The sequence below is a fragment of the Brachyhypopomus gauderio genome, unplaced genomic scaffold (genome assembly GCF_052324685.1).
Source record: "Brachyhypopomus gauderio isolate BG-103 unplaced genomic scaffold, BGAUD_0.2 sc51, whole genome shotgun sequence".
Taxonomy (NCBI): Eukaryota; Metazoa; Chordata; class Actinopteri; order Gymnotiformes; family Hypopomidae; genus Brachyhypopomus; species Brachyhypopomus gauderio.
Window position 1 is genome coordinate 455,377 of NW_027506876.1, and position 14,138 is coordinate 469,514.

A 14,138-nucleotide genomic window follows, 5' to 3' on the forward strand; every position below is an offset into this window, starting at 1 on the left:
CTTCCCTTTAGATCCTCAAAGTGAGCTCTCAGTCTCATGTGATCGATACAGGAATGTTCTAAATCGCCATGTACCTTGATAGCAGTACTAATGCAATCGGTTCAATCAAAATGAAACTCAGTGGAAACGTACCTAGTGCTTTGTCATGTTGTCTCCCAACGTAGAAAACTCATGCTACTCGGTTGATTTGTAGACGTTTGTGTTATAAAGGGATCGAATGATGTCAACATTTGGTGTTTGGATGTGAATGTTTTGTCTTAAAGCAGAGTAGACCTACTGCTTAGCCAGTGTTGATCGGTTCAATCAAAATGAAACTCAGTGGAAACTTACCTGGTGTTTTGTCATGTTGTCTCCCAACGTAGAAAACTCATGCTACTCGGTTGATTTGTAGACGTTTGTGTTATAAAGGGATCGAATGATGTCAACATTTGGTGTTTGGATGTGAATGTTTTGTCTTAAAGCAGAGTAGACCTACTGCTTAGCCATTGTTGACATGATGACTTCCATGCTCTGATTGTATGAGGAAACGCCCACGAGAGATGTGCCCATTCAGACACGCAAGGTTTCTGTAGTGTAGTGGTCATCACGTTCGCCTAACACGCGAAAGGTCCCTGGTTCGATACCAGGCAGAAACATGCTTCTTGATAGAATTACAAACACACCACTGCTGTTTAGTGGTTTGTTGCCATTGTAAAGGCTATCGGGGAGCTCTTCCCTTTAGATCCTCAAAGTGAGCTCTCAGTCTCATGTGATCGATACAGGAATGTTCTAAATCGCCATGTACCTTGATAGCAGTACTAATGCAATCGGTTCAATAAAAATGAAACTCAGTGGAAACGTACCTAGTGCTTTGTCATGTTGTCTCCCAACGTAGAAAACTCATGCTACTCGGTTGATTTGTAGACGTTTGTGTTATAAAGGTATCGAATGAAGTCAACATTTGGTGTTTGGATGTGAATGTTTTGTCTTAAAGCAGAGTAGACCTACTGCTTAGCCATTGTTGACATGATGACTTCCATGCTCTGATTGTATGAGGAAATGCCCACGAGAGATGTGCCCATTCAGACATGTAAGGTTTCTGTAGTGTAGTGGTCATCACGTTCGCCTAACACGCGAAAGGTCCCTGCTTCGATACCAGGCAGAAACATGCTTCTTGATAGAATTACAAACACACCACTGCTGTTTAGTGGTTTGTTGCCAGTGTAAAGGCTATCGGGGAGCTCTTCCCTTTAGATCCTCAAAGTGAGCTCTCAGTCTCATGTGATCGATACAGGAATGTTCTAAATCGCCATGTACCTTGATAGCAGTACTAATGCAATCGGTTCAATCAAAATGAAACTCAGTGGAAACGTACCTAGTGCTTTGTCATGTTGTCTCCCAACGTAGAAAACTCATGCTACTTGGTTGATTTGTAGACGTTTGTGTTATAAAGGGATCGAATGATGTCAACATTTGGTGTTTGGATGTGAATGTTTTGTCTTAAATCAGAGTAGACCTACTGCTTAGCCAGTGTTGATCGGTTCAATCAAAATGAAACTCAGTGGAAACTTACCTGGTGCTTTGTCATGTTGTCTCCCAACGTAGAAAACTCATGCTACTCGGTTGATTTGTAGACGTTTGTGTTATAAAGGTATCGAATGAAGTCAACATTTGGTGTTTGGATGTGAATGTTTTGTCTTAAAGCAGAGTAGACCTACCGCTTAGCCATTGTTGACATGATGACTTCCATGCTCTGATTGTATGAGGAAACGCCCACGGGAGATGTGCCCATTCAGACACGCAAGGTTTCTGTAGTGTAGTGTTCATCACGTTCGCTTAACACGCGTAAGGTCCCTGGTTCGATACCAGGCAGAAACATGCTTCTTGATAGAATTACAAACACACCACTGCTGTTTAGTGGTTTGTTGCCATTGTAAAGGCTATCGGGGAGCTCTTCCCTTTAGATCCTCAAAGTGAGCTCTCAGTCTCATGTGATCGATACAGGAATGTTCTAAATCGCCATGTACCTTGATAGCAGTACTAATGCAATCGGTTCAATCAAAATGAAACTCAGTGGAAACGTACCTAGTGCTTTGTCATGTTGTCTCCCAACGTAGAAAACTCATGCTACTCGGTTGATTTGTAGACGTTTGTGTTATAAAGGGATCGAATGATGTCAACATTTGGTGTTTGGATGTGAATGTTTTGTCTTAAAGCAGAGTAGACCTACTGCTTAGCCAGTGTTGATCGGTTCAATCAAAATGAAACTCAGTGGAAACTTACCTGGTGTTTTGTCATGTTGTCTCCCAACGTAGAAAACTCATGCTACTCGGTTGATTTGTAGATGTTTGTGTTATAAAGGGATCGAATGATGTCAACATTTGGTGTTTGGATGTGAATGTTTTGTCTTAAAGCAGAGTAGACCTACTGCTTAGCCATTGTTGACATGATGACTTCCATGCTCTGATTGTATGAGGAAATGCCCACGAGAGATGTGCCCATTCAGACATGTAAGGTTTCTGTAGTGTAGTGGTCATCACGTTCGCCTAACACGCGAAAGGTCCCTGCTTCGATACCAGGCAGAAACATGCTTCTTGATAGAATTACAAACACACCGCTGCTGTTTAGTGGTTTGTTGCCATTGTAAAGGCTATCGGGGAGCTCTTCCCTTTAGATCCTCAAAGTGAGCTCTCAGTCTCATGTGATCGATACAGGAATGTTCTAAATCGCCATGTACCTTGATAGCAGTACTAATGCAATCGGTTCAATCAAAATGAAACTCAGTGGAAACGTACCTAGTGCTTTGTCATGTTGTCTCCCAACGTAGAAAACTCATGCTACTCGGTTGATTTGTAGACGTTTGTGTTATAAAGGGATCGAATGATGTCAACATTTGGTGTTTGGATGTGAATGTTTTGTCTTAAAGCAGAGTAGACCTACTGCTTAGCCATTGTTGACATGATGACTTCCATGCTCTGATTGTATGAGGAAACGCCCACGAGAGATGTGCCCATTCAGACACGCAAGGTTTCTGTAGTGTAGTGGTCATCATGTTCGCCTAACACGCGAAAGGTCCCTGGTTCGATACCAGGCAGAAACATGCTTCTTGATAGAATTACAAACACACCACTGCTGTTTAGTGGTTTGTTGCCATTGTAAAGGCTATCGGGGAGCTCTTCCCTTTAGATCCTCAAAGTGAGCTCTCAGTCTCATGTGATCGATACAGGAATGTTCTAAATCGCCATGTACCTTGATAGCAGTACTAATGCAATCGGTTCAATAAAAATGAAACTCAGTGGAAACGTACCTAGTGCTTTGTCATGTTGTCTCCCAACGTAGAAAACTCATGCTACTCGGTTGATTTGTAGACGTTTGTGTTATAAAGGTATCGAATGAAGTCAACATTTGGTGTTTGGATGTGAATGTTTTGTCTTAAAGCAGAGTAGACCTACTGCTTAGCCATTGTTGACATGATGACTTCCATGCTCTGATTGTATGAGGAAATGCCCACGAGAGATGTGCCCATTCAGACATGTAAGGTTTCTGTAGTGTAGTGGTCATCACGTTCGCCTAACACGCGAAAGGTCCCTGCTTCGATACCAGGCAGAAACATGCTTCTTGATAGAATTACAAACACACCGCTGCTGTTTAGTGGTTTGTTGCCAGTGTAAAGGCTATCGGGGAGCTCTTCCCTTTAGATCCTCAAAGTGAGCTCTCAGTCTCATGTGATCGATACAGGAATGTTCAAAATCGCCATGTACCTTGATAGCAGTACTAATGCAATCGGTTCAATCAAAATGAAACTCAGTGGAAACGTACCTAGTGCTTTGTCATGTTGTCTCCCAACGTAGAAAACTCATGCTACTTGGTTGATTTGTAGACGTTTGTGTTATAAAGGGATCGAATGATGTCAACATTTGGTGTTTGGATGTGAATGTTTTGTCTTAAAGCAGAGTAGACCTACTGCTTAGCAAGTGTTGATCGGTTCAATCAAAATGAAACTCAGTGGAAACGTACCTAGTGCTTTGTCATGTTGTCTCCCAACGTAGAAACTCATGCTACTCGGTTGATTTGTAGACGTTTGTGTTATAAAGGTATCGAATGAAGTCAACATTTGGTGTTTGGATGTGAATGTTTTGTCTTAAAGCAGAGTAGACCTACCGCTTAGCCATTGTTGACATGATGACTTCCATGCTCTGATTGTATGAGGAAACGCCCACGGGAGATGTGCCCATTCAGACACGCAAGGTTTCTGTAGTGTAGTGTTCATCACGTTCGCTTAACACGCGTAAGGTCCCTGGTTCGATACCAGGCAGAAACATGCTTCTTGATAGAATTACAAACACACCACTGCTGTTTAGTGGTTTGTTGCCATTGTAAAGGCTATCGGGGAGCTCTTCCCTTTAGATCCTCAAAGTGAGCTCTCAGTCTCATGTGATCGATACAGGAATGTTCTAAATCGCCATGTACCTTGATAGCAGTACTAATGCAATCGGTTCAATCAAAATGAAACTCAGTGGAAACGTACCTAGTGCTTTGTCATGTTGTCTCCCAACGTAGAAAACTCATGCTACTCGGTTGATTTGTAGACGTTTGTGTTATAAAGGGATCGAATGATGTCAACATTTGGTGTTTGGATGTGAATGTTTTGTCTTAAAGCAGAGTAGACCTACTGCTTAGCCATTGTTGACATGATGACTTCCATGCTCTGATTGTATGAGGAAACGCCCACGAGAGATGTGCCCATTCAGACACGCAAGGTTTCTGTAGTGTAGTGGTCATCACGTTCGCCTAACACGCGAAAGGTCCCTGGTTCGATACCAGGCAGAAACATGCTTCTTGATAGAATTACAAACACACCACTGCTGTTTAGTGGTTTGTTGCCATTGTAAAGGCTATCGGGGAGCTCTTCCCTTTAGATCCTCAAAGTGAGCTCTCAGTCTCATGTGATCGATACAGGAATGTTCTAAATCGCCATGTACCTTGATAGCAGTACTAATGCAATCGGTTCAATCAAAATGAAACTCAGTGGAAACGTACCTAGTGCTTTGTCATGTTGTCTCCCAACGTAGAAAACTCATGCTACTCGGTTGATTTGTAGACGTTTGTGTTATAAAGGGATCGAATGATGTCAACATTTGGTGTTTGGATGTGAATGTTTTGTCTTAAAGCAGAGTAGACCTACTGCTTAGCCAGTGTTGATCGGTTCAATCAAAATGAAACTCAGTGGAAACTTACCTGGTGTTTTGTCATGTTGTCTCCCAACGTAGAAAACTCATGCTACTCGGTTGATTTGTAGACGTTTGTGTTATAAAGGGATCGAATGATGTCAACATTTGGTGTTTGGATGTGAATGTTTTGTCTTAAAGCAGAGTAGACCTACTGCTTAGCCATTGTTGACATGATGACTTCCATGCTCTGATTGTATGAGGAAACGCCCACGAGAGATGTGCCCATTCAGACACGCAAGGTTTCTGTAGTGTAGTGGTCATCACGTTCGCCTAACACGCGAAAGGTCCCTGGTTCGATACCAGGCAGAAACATGCTTCTTGATAGAATTACAAACACACCACTGCTGTTTAGTGGTTTGTTGCCAGTGTAAAGGCTATCGGGGAGCTCTTCCCTTTAGATCCTCAAAGTGAGCTCTCAGTCTCATGTGATCGATACAGGAATGTTCTAAATCGCCATGTACCTTGATAGCAGTACTAATGCAATCGGTTCAATCAAAATGAAACTCAGTGGAAACGTACCTAGTGCTTTGTCATGTTGTCTCCCAACGTAGAAAACTCATGCTACTTGGTTGATTTGTAGACGTTTGTGTTATAAAGGGATCGAATGATGTCAACATTTGGTGTTTGGATGTGAATGTTTTGTCTTAAATCAGAGTAGACCTACTGCTTAGCCAGTGTTGATCGGTTCAATCAAAATGAAACTCAGTGGAAACTTACCTGGTGCTTTGTCATGTTGTCTCCCAACGTAGAAAACTCATGCTACTCGGTTGATTTGTAGACGTTTGTGTTATAAAGGTATCGAATGAAGTCAACATTTGGTGTTTGGATGTGAATGTTTTGTCTTAAAGCAGAGTAGACCTACCGCTTAGCCATTGTTGACATGATGACTTCCATGCTCTGATTGTATGAGGAAACGCCCACGGGAGATGTGCCCATTCAGACACGCAAGGTTTCTGTAGTGTAGTGTTCATCACGTTCGCTTAACACGCGTAAGGTCCCTGGTTCGATACCAGGCAGAAACATGCTTCTTGATAGAATTACAAACACACCACTGCTGTTTAGTGGTTTGTTGCCATTGTAAAGGCTATCGGGGAGCTCTTCCCTTTAGATCCTCAAAGTGAGCTCTCAGTCTCATGTGATCGATACAGGAATGTTCTAAATCGCCATGTACCTTGATAGCAGTACTAATGCAATCGGTTCAATAAAAATGAAACTCAGTGGAAACGTACCTAGTGCTTTGTCATGTTGTCTCCCAACGTAGAAAACTCATGCTACTTGGTTGATTTGTAGACGTTTGTGTTATAAAGGGATCGAATGATGTCAACATTTGGTGTTTGGATGTGAATGTTTTGTCTTAAAGCAGAGTAGACCTACTGCTTAGCCATTGTTGACATGATGACTTCCATGCTCTGATTGTATGAGGAAACGCCCACGAGAGATGTGCCCATTCAGACACGCAAGGTTTCTGTAGTGTAGTGGTCATCACGTTCGCCTAACACGCGAAAGGTCCCTGGTTCGATACCAGGCAGAAACATGCTTCTTGATAGAATTACAAACACACCACTGCTGTTTAGTGGTTTGTTGCCATTGTAAAGGCTATCGGGGAGCTCTTCCCTTTAGATCCTCAAAGTGAGCTCTCAGTCTCATGTGATCGATACAGGAATGTTCTAAATCGCCATGTACCTTGATAGCAGTACTAATGCAATCGGTTCAATCAAAATGAAACTCAGTGGAAACGTACCTAGTGCTTTGTCATGTTGTCTCCCAACGTAGAAAACTCATGCTACTCGGTTGATTTGTAGACGTTTGTGTTATAAAGGGATCGAATGATGTCAACATTTGGTGTTTGGATGTGAATGTTTTGTCTTAAAGCAGAGTAGACCTACTGCTTAGCCAGTGTTGATCGGTTCAATCAAAATGAAACTCAGTGGAAACTTACCTGGTGTTTTGTCATGTTGTCTCCCAACGTAGAAAACTCATGCTACTCGGTTGATTTGTAGACGTTTGTGTTATAAAGGGATCGAATGATGTCAACATTTGGTGTTTGGATGTGAATGTTTTGTCTTAAAGCAGAGTAGACCTACTGCTTAGCCATTGTTGACATGATGACTTCCATGCTCTGATTGTATGAGGAAACGCCCACGAGAGATGTGCCCATTCAGACACGCAAGGTTTCTGTAGTGTAGTGGTCATCACGTTCGCCTAACACGCGAAAGGTCCCTGGTTCGATACCAGGCAGAAACATGCTTCTTGATAGAATTACAAACACACCACTGCTGTTTAGTGGTTTGTTGCCATTGTAAAGGCTATCGGGGAGCTCTTCCCTTTAGATCCTCAAAGTGAGCTCTCAGTCTCATGTGATCGATACAGGAATGTTCTAAATCGCCATGTACCTTGATAGCAGTACTAATGCAATCGGTTCAATAAAAATGAAACTCAGTGGAAACGTACCTAGTGCTTTGTCATGTTGTCTCCCAACGTAGAAAACTCATGCTACTCGGTTGATTTGTAGACGTTTGTGTTATAAAGGTATCGAATGAAGTCAACATTTGGTGTTTGGATGTGAATGTTTTGTCTTAAAGCAGAGTAGACCTACTGCTTAGCCATTGTTGACATGATGACTTCCATGCTCTGATTGTATGAGGAAATGCCCACGAGAGATGTGCCCATTCAGACATGTAAGGTTTCTGTAGTGTAGTGGTCATCATGTTCGCCTAACACGCGAAAGGTCCCTGCTTCGATACCAGGCAGAAACATGCTTCTTGATAGAATTACAAACACACCACTGCTGTTTAGTGGTTTGTTGCCAGTGTAAAGGCTATCGGGGAGCTCTTCCCTTTAGATCCTCAAAGTGAGCTCTCAGTCTCATGTGATCGATACAGGAATGTTCTAAATCGCCATGTACCTTGATAGCAGTACTAATGCAATCGGTTCAATCAAAATGAAACTCAGTGGAAACGTACCTAGTGCTTTGTCATGTTGTCTCCCAACGTAGAAAACTCATGCTACTTGGTTGATTTGTAGACGTTTGTGTTATAAAGGGATCGAATGATGTCAACATTTGGTGTTTGGATGTGAATGTTTTGTCTTAAATCAGAGTAGACCTACTGCTTAGCCAGTGTTGATCGGTTCAATCAAAATGAAACTCAGTGGAAACTTACCTGGTGCTTTGTCATGTTGTCTCCCAACGTAGAAAACTCATGCTACTCGGTTGATTTGTAGACGTTTGTGTTATAAAGGTATCGAATGAAGTCAACATTTGGTGTTTGGATGTGAATGTTTTGTCTTAAAGCAGAGTAGACCTACCGCTTAGCCATTGTTGACATGATGACTTCCATGCTCTGATTGTATGAGGAAACGCCCACGAGAGATGTGCCCATTCAGACAAGCAAGGTTTCTGTAGTGTTGTGGTCATCACGTTCGCCTAACACGCGAAAGGTCCCTGGTTCGATACCACGCAGAAACATGCTTCTTGATAGAATTACAAACACACCACTGCTGTTTAGTGGTTTGTTGCCAGTGTAAAGGCTATCGGGGAGCTCTTCCCTTTAGATCCTCAAAGTGAGCTCTCAGTCTCATGTGATCGATACAGGAATGTTCTAAATCGCCATGTACCTTGATAGCAGTACTAATGCAATCAGTTCAATCAAAATGAAACTCAGTGGAAACTTACCTGGTGCTTTGTCATGTTGTCTCCCAACGTAGAAAACTCATGCTACTCGGTTGATTTGTAGACGTTTGTGTTATAAAGGGATCGAATGATGTCAACATTTGGTGTTTGGATGTGAATGTTTTGTCTTAAAGCAGAGTAGACCTACTGCTTAGCCAGTGTTGATCGGTTCAATCAAAATGAAACTCAGTGGAAACTTACCTGGTGCTTTGTCATGTTGTCTCCCAACTTAGAAAACTCATGCTACTCGGTTGATTTGTAGACGTTTGTGTTATAAAGGGATCGAATGATGTCAACATTTGGTGTTTGGATGTGAATGTTTTGTCTTAAAGCAGAGTAGACCTACTGCTTAGCAAGTGTTGATCGGTTCAATCAAAATGAAACTCAGTGGAAACGTACCTAGTGCTTTGTCATGTTGTCTCCCAACGTAGAAAACTCATGCTACTCGGTTGATTTGTAGACGTTTGTGTTATAAAGGTATCGAATGAAGTCAACATTTGGTGTTTGAATGTGAATGTTTTGTCTTAAAGCAGAATAGACCTACCGCTTAGCCATTGTTGACATGATGACTTCCATGCTCTGATTGTATGAGGAAACGCCCACGAGAGATGTGCCCATTCAGACACGCAAGGTTTCTGTAGTGTAGTGTTCATCACGTTCGCCTAACACGCGAAAGGTCCCTGGTTCGATACCAGGCAGAAACATGCTTCTTGATAGAATTACAAACACACCACTTCTGTTTAGTGGTTTGTTGCCATTGTAAAGGCTATCGGGGAGCTCTTCCCTTTAGATCCTCAAAGTGAGCTCTCAGTCTCATGTGATCGATACAGCAATGTTCTAAATCGCCATGTACCTTGATAGCAGTACTAATGCAATCGGTTCAATCAAAATGAAACTCAGTGGAAACGTACCTAGTGCTTTGTCATGTTGTCTCCCAACGTAGAAAACTCATGCTACTTGGTTGATTTGTAGACGTTTGTGTTATAAAGGGATCGAATGATGTCAACATTTGGTGTTTGGATGTGAATGTTTTGTCTTAAAGCAGAGTAGACCTACTGCTTAGCCAGTGTTGATCGGTTCAATCAAAATGAAACTCAGTGGAAACGTACCTAGTGCTTTGTCATGTTGTCTCCCAACGTAGAAAACTCATGCTACTCGGTTGATTTGTAGACGTTTGTGTTATAAAGGGATCGAATGATGTCAACATTTGGTGTTTGGATGTGAATGTTTTGTCTTAAAGCAGAGTAGACCTACTGCTTAGCCATTGTTGACATGATGACTTCCATGCTCTGATTGTATGAGGAAACGCCCACGAGAGATGTGCCCATTCAGACACGCAAGGTTTCTGTAGTGTAGTGGTCATCACGTTCGCCTAACACGCGAAAGGTCCCTGGTTCGATACCAGGCAGAAACATGCTTCTTGATAGAATTACAAACACACCACTGCTGTTTAGTGGTTTGTTGCCAGTGTAAAGGCTATCGGGGAGCTCTTCCCTTTAGATCCTCAAAGTGAGCTCTCAGTCTCATGTGATCTATACAGGAATGTTCTAAATCGCCATGTACCTTGATAGCAGTACTAATGCAATCGGTTCAATCAAAATGAAACTCTGTGGAAACGTACCTAGTGCTTTGTCATGTTGTCTCCCAACGTAGAAAACTCATGCTACTTGGTTGATTTGTAGACGTTTGTGTTATAAAGGGATCGAATGATGTCAACATTTGGTGTTTGGATGTGAATGTTTTGTCTTAAAGCAGAGTAGACCTACTGCTTAGCCATTGTTGACATGATGACTTCCATGCTCTGATTGTATGAGGAAACGCCCACGAGAGATGTGCCCATTCAGACATGTAAGGTTTCTGTAGTGTAGTGGTCATCACGTTCGCCTAACACGCGAAAGGTCCCTGCTTCGATACCAGGCAGAAACATGCTTCTTGATAGAATTACAAACACACCACTGCTGTTTAGTGGTTTGTTGCCAGTGTAAAGGCTATCGGGGAGCTCTTCCCTTTAGATCCTCAAAGTGAGCTCTCAGTCTCATGTGATATATTCAGGAATGTTCTAAATCGCCATGTACCTTGATAGCAGTACTAATGCAATCGGTTCAATCAAAATGAAACTCTGTGGAAACGTACCTAGTGCTTTGTCATGTTGTCTCCCAACGTAGAAAACTCATGCTACTCGGTTGATTTGTAGACGTTTGTGTTATAAAGGGATCGAATGATGTCAACATTTGGTGTTTGGATGTGAATGTTTTGTCTTAAATCAGAGTAGACCTACTGCTTAGCCAGTGTTGATCGGTTCAATCAAAATGAAACTCAGTGGAAACTTACCTGGTGCTTTGTCATGTTGTCTCCCAACGTAGAAAACTCATGCTACTCGGTTGATTTGTAGACGTTTGTGTTATAAAGGTATCGAATGAAGTCAACATTTGGTGTTTGGATGTGAATGTTTTGTCTTAAAGCAGAGTAGACCTACCGCTTAGCCATTGTTGACATGATGACTTCCATGCTCTGATTGTATGAGGAAACGCCCACGGGAGATGTGCCCATTCAGACACGCAAGGTTTCTGTAGTGTAGTGTTCATCACGTTCGCTTAACACGCGTAAGGTCCCTGGTTCGATACCAGGCAGAAACATGCTTCTTGATAGAATTACAAACACACCACTGCTGTTTAGTGGTTTGTTGCCATTGTAAAGGCTATCGGGGAGCTCTTCCCTTTAGATCCTCAAAGTGAGCTCTCAGTCTCATGTGATCGATACAGGAATGTTTTAAATCGCCATGTACCTTGATAGCAGTACTAATGCAATCGGTTCAATAAAAATGAAACTCAGTGGAAACGTACCTAGTGCTTTGTCATGTTGTCTCCCAACGTAGAAAACTCATGCTACTTGGTTGATTTGTAGACGTTTGTGTTATAAAGGGATCGAATGATGTCAACATTTGGTGTTTGGATGTGAATGTTTTGTCTTAAAGCAGAGTAGACCTACTGCTTAGCCATTGTTGACATGATGACTTCCATGCTCTGATTGTATGAGGAAACGCCCACGAGAGATGTGCCCATTCAGACACGCAAGGTTTCTGTAGTGTAGTGGTCATCACGTTCGCCTAACACGCGAAAGGTCCCTGGTTCGATACCAGGCAGAAACATGATTCTTGATAGAATTACAAACACACCACTGCTGTTTAGTGGTTTGTTGCCATTGTAAAGGCTATCGGGGAGCTCTTCCCTTTAGATCCTCAAAGTGAGCTCTCAGTCTCATGTGATCGATACAGGAATGTTCTAAATCGCCATGTACCTTGATAGCAGTACTAATGCAATCGGTTCAATCAAAATGAAACTCAGTGGAAACGTACCTAGTGCTTTGTCATGTTGTCTCCCAACGTAGAAAACTCATGCTACTCGGTTGATTTGTAGACGTTTGTGTTATAAAGGGATCGAATGATGTCAACATTTGGTGTTTGGATGTGAATGTTTTGTCTTAAATCAGAGTAGACCTACTGCTTAGCCAGTGTTGATCGGTTCAATCAAAATGAAACTCAGTGGAAACTTACCTGGTGCTTTGTCATGTTGTCTCCCAACGTAGAAAACTCATGCTACTCGGTTGATTTGTAGACGTTTGTGTTATAAAGGTATCGAATGAAGTCAACATTTGGTGTTTGGATGTGAATGTTTTGTCTTAAAGCAGAGTAGACCTACCGCTTAGCCATTGTTGACATGATGACTTCCATGCTCTGATTGTATGAGGAAACGCCCACGGGAGATGTGCCCATTCAGACACGCAAGGTTTCTGTAGTGTAGTGTTCATCACGTTCGCTTAACACGCGTAAGGTCCCTGGTTCGATACCAGGCAGAAACATGCTTCTTGATAGAATTACAAACACACCACTGCTGTTTAGTGGTTTGTTGCCATTGTAAAGGCTATCGGGGAGCTCTTCCCTTTAGATCCTCAAAGTGAGCTCTCAGTCTCATGTGATCGATACAGGAATGTTTTAAATCGCCATGTACCTTGATAGCAGTACTAATGCAATCGGTTCAATAAAAATGAAACTCAGTGGAAACGTACCTAGTGCTTTGTCATGTTGTCTCCCAACGTAGAAAACTCATGCTACTTGGTTGATTTGTAGACGTTTGTGTTATAAAGGGATCGAATGATGTCAACATTTGGTGTTTGGATGTGAATGTTTTGTCTTAAAGCAGAGTAGACCTACTGCTTAGCCATTGTTGACATGATGACTTCCATGCTCTGATTGTATGAGGAAATGCCCACGAGAGATGTGCCCATTCAGACATGTAAGGTTTCTGTAGTGTAGTGGTCATCACGTTCGCCTAACACGCGAAAGGTCCCTGCTTCGATACCAGGCAGAAACATGCTTCTTGATAGAATTACAAACACACCACTGCTGTTTAGTGGTTTGTTGCCAGTGTAAAGGCTATCGGGGAGCTCTTCCCTTTAGATCCTCAAAGTGAGCTCTCAGTCTCATGTGATCGATACAGGAATGTTCTAAATCGCCATGTACCTTGATAGCAGTACTAATGCAATCGGTTCAATCAAAATGAAACTCAGTGGAAACGTACCTAGTGCTTTGTCATGTTGTCTCCCAACGTAGAAAACTCATGCTACTTGGTTGATTTGTAGACGTTTGTGTTATAAAGGGATCGAATGATGTCAACATTTGGTGTTTGGATGTGACATTTGGTGTCTTCCTGCCGACGCTGCTTCCTGCCGACGCTGCTTCCTGCCGACGCTGCTTCCTGCCGACGCTGCTTCCTGCCGACGCTGTTGCGGAGCGAATTTTGATTGTTTCTCTAAAGTGTGATAATCTGTTTACGTACTAATCTTTACTTTTTGCCTCCCTAGACAACTATTACAGGTAGTGCTTCCACTATCAAGACAGTTGACTACTCTCTTCGACTGGAAACATCTTCGACATTTCGACATCTTAACCGAAGCTAAGTATTTCATCATGTCTGAGTCCCTTGTTGCTTGTGTTGAGTGTGGCATGTATAGCTACTCTTCTTCCGTCAGTAGTGATAATAATAATTATATTTGTGTGAAGTGTAGGTTAGTTATTAGTATGACGGAGAAGATTTCGCTTTTAGAGGAACGCATCCGGGCTTTAGAAAGTCCTAGAAAGTTTGTAGCAGCTAGCGCAGCTAGCGTAGCGGCTAGCGCAGCTAGCGTAGCGGCTAGCGCAACTAGCGTAGCAGGCCCGGGTTGCACAGCTGTAGCTAGCGAGCCCTCAGCTCCGGCATTAG

The 14,138-nt window shown here is 42.5% G+C and overlaps 15 non-coding genes across 15 annotated transcripts; all 15 read left to right on the plus strand.

Moving 5' to 3' along the window:
- The first annotated feature begins 562 nt into the window (after positions 1–562).
- trnav-aac (transfer RNA valine (anticodon AAC)) lies at positions 563–635 on the plus strand. The gene has a single exon. It is a non-coding gene; the product is annotated as a tRNA-Val (tRNA).
- A 439-nt stretch (positions 636–1,074) lies between these two features.
- trnav-aac (transfer RNA valine (anticodon AAC)) lies at positions 1,075–1,147 on the plus strand. The gene has a single exon. It is a non-coding gene; the product is annotated as a tRNA-Val (tRNA).
- A 1,347-nt stretch (positions 1,148–2,494) lies between these two features.
- trnav-aac (transfer RNA valine (anticodon AAC)) lies at positions 2,495–2,567 on the plus strand. Its single transcript has one exon. It is a non-coding gene; the product is annotated as a tRNA-Val (tRNA).
- A 439-nt stretch (positions 2,568–3,006) lies between these two features.
- Positions 3,007–3,079, plus strand: trnav-aac (transfer RNA valine (anticodon AAC)). The gene has a single exon. It is a non-coding gene; the product is annotated as a tRNA-Val (tRNA).
- A 439-nt stretch (positions 3,080–3,518) lies between these two features.
- trnav-aac (transfer RNA valine (anticodon AAC)) lies at positions 3,519–3,591 on the plus strand. The gene has a single exon. It is a non-coding gene; the product is annotated as a tRNA-Val (tRNA).
- A 1,148-nt stretch (positions 3,592–4,739) lies between these two features.
- On the plus strand, positions 4,740–4,812 carry trnav-aac (transfer RNA valine (anticodon AAC)). Its single transcript has one exon. It is a non-coding gene; the product is annotated as a tRNA-Val (tRNA).
- Positions 4,813–5,449: 637 nt separating this feature from the next.
- trnav-aac (transfer RNA valine (anticodon AAC)) lies at positions 5,450–5,522 on the plus strand. The gene has a single exon. It is a non-coding gene; the product is annotated as a tRNA-Val (tRNA).
- A 1,149-nt stretch (positions 5,523–6,671) lies between these two features.
- trnav-aac (transfer RNA valine (anticodon AAC)) lies at positions 6,672–6,744 on the plus strand. The gene has a single exon. It is a non-coding gene; the product is annotated as a tRNA-Val (tRNA).
- A 637-nt stretch (positions 6,745–7,381) lies between these two features.
- trnav-aac (transfer RNA valine (anticodon AAC)) lies at positions 7,382–7,454 on the plus strand. Its single transcript has one exon. It is a non-coding gene; the product is annotated as a tRNA-Val (tRNA).
- A 439-nt stretch (positions 7,455–7,893) lies between these two features.
- Positions 7,894–7,966, plus strand: trnav-aac (transfer RNA valine (anticodon AAC)). The gene has a single exon. It is a non-coding gene; the product is annotated as a tRNA-Val (tRNA).
- Positions 7,967–9,511: 1,545 nt separating this feature from the next.
- On the plus strand, positions 9,512–9,584 carry trnav-aac (transfer RNA valine (anticodon AAC)). Its single transcript has one exon. It is a non-coding gene; the product is annotated as a tRNA-Val (tRNA).
- A 637-nt stretch (positions 9,585–10,221) lies between these two features.
- trnav-aac (transfer RNA valine (anticodon AAC)) lies at positions 10,222–10,294 on the plus strand. Its single transcript has one exon. It is a non-coding gene; the product is annotated as a tRNA-Val (tRNA).
- Positions 10,295–10,733: 439 nt separating this feature from the next.
- On the plus strand, positions 10,734–10,806 carry trnav-aac (transfer RNA valine (anticodon AAC)). The gene has a single exon. It is a non-coding gene; the product is annotated as a tRNA-Val (tRNA).
- Positions 10,807–11,955: 1,149 nt separating this feature from the next.
- On the plus strand, positions 11,956–12,028 carry trnav-aac (transfer RNA valine (anticodon AAC)). Its single transcript has one exon. It is a non-coding gene; the product is annotated as a tRNA-Val (tRNA).
- Positions 12,029–13,177: 1,149 nt separating this feature from the next.
- Positions 13,178–13,250, plus strand: trnav-aac (transfer RNA valine (anticodon AAC)). Its single transcript has one exon. It is a non-coding gene; the product is annotated as a tRNA-Val (tRNA).
- Positions 13,251–14,138: the final 888 nt, after the last annotated feature.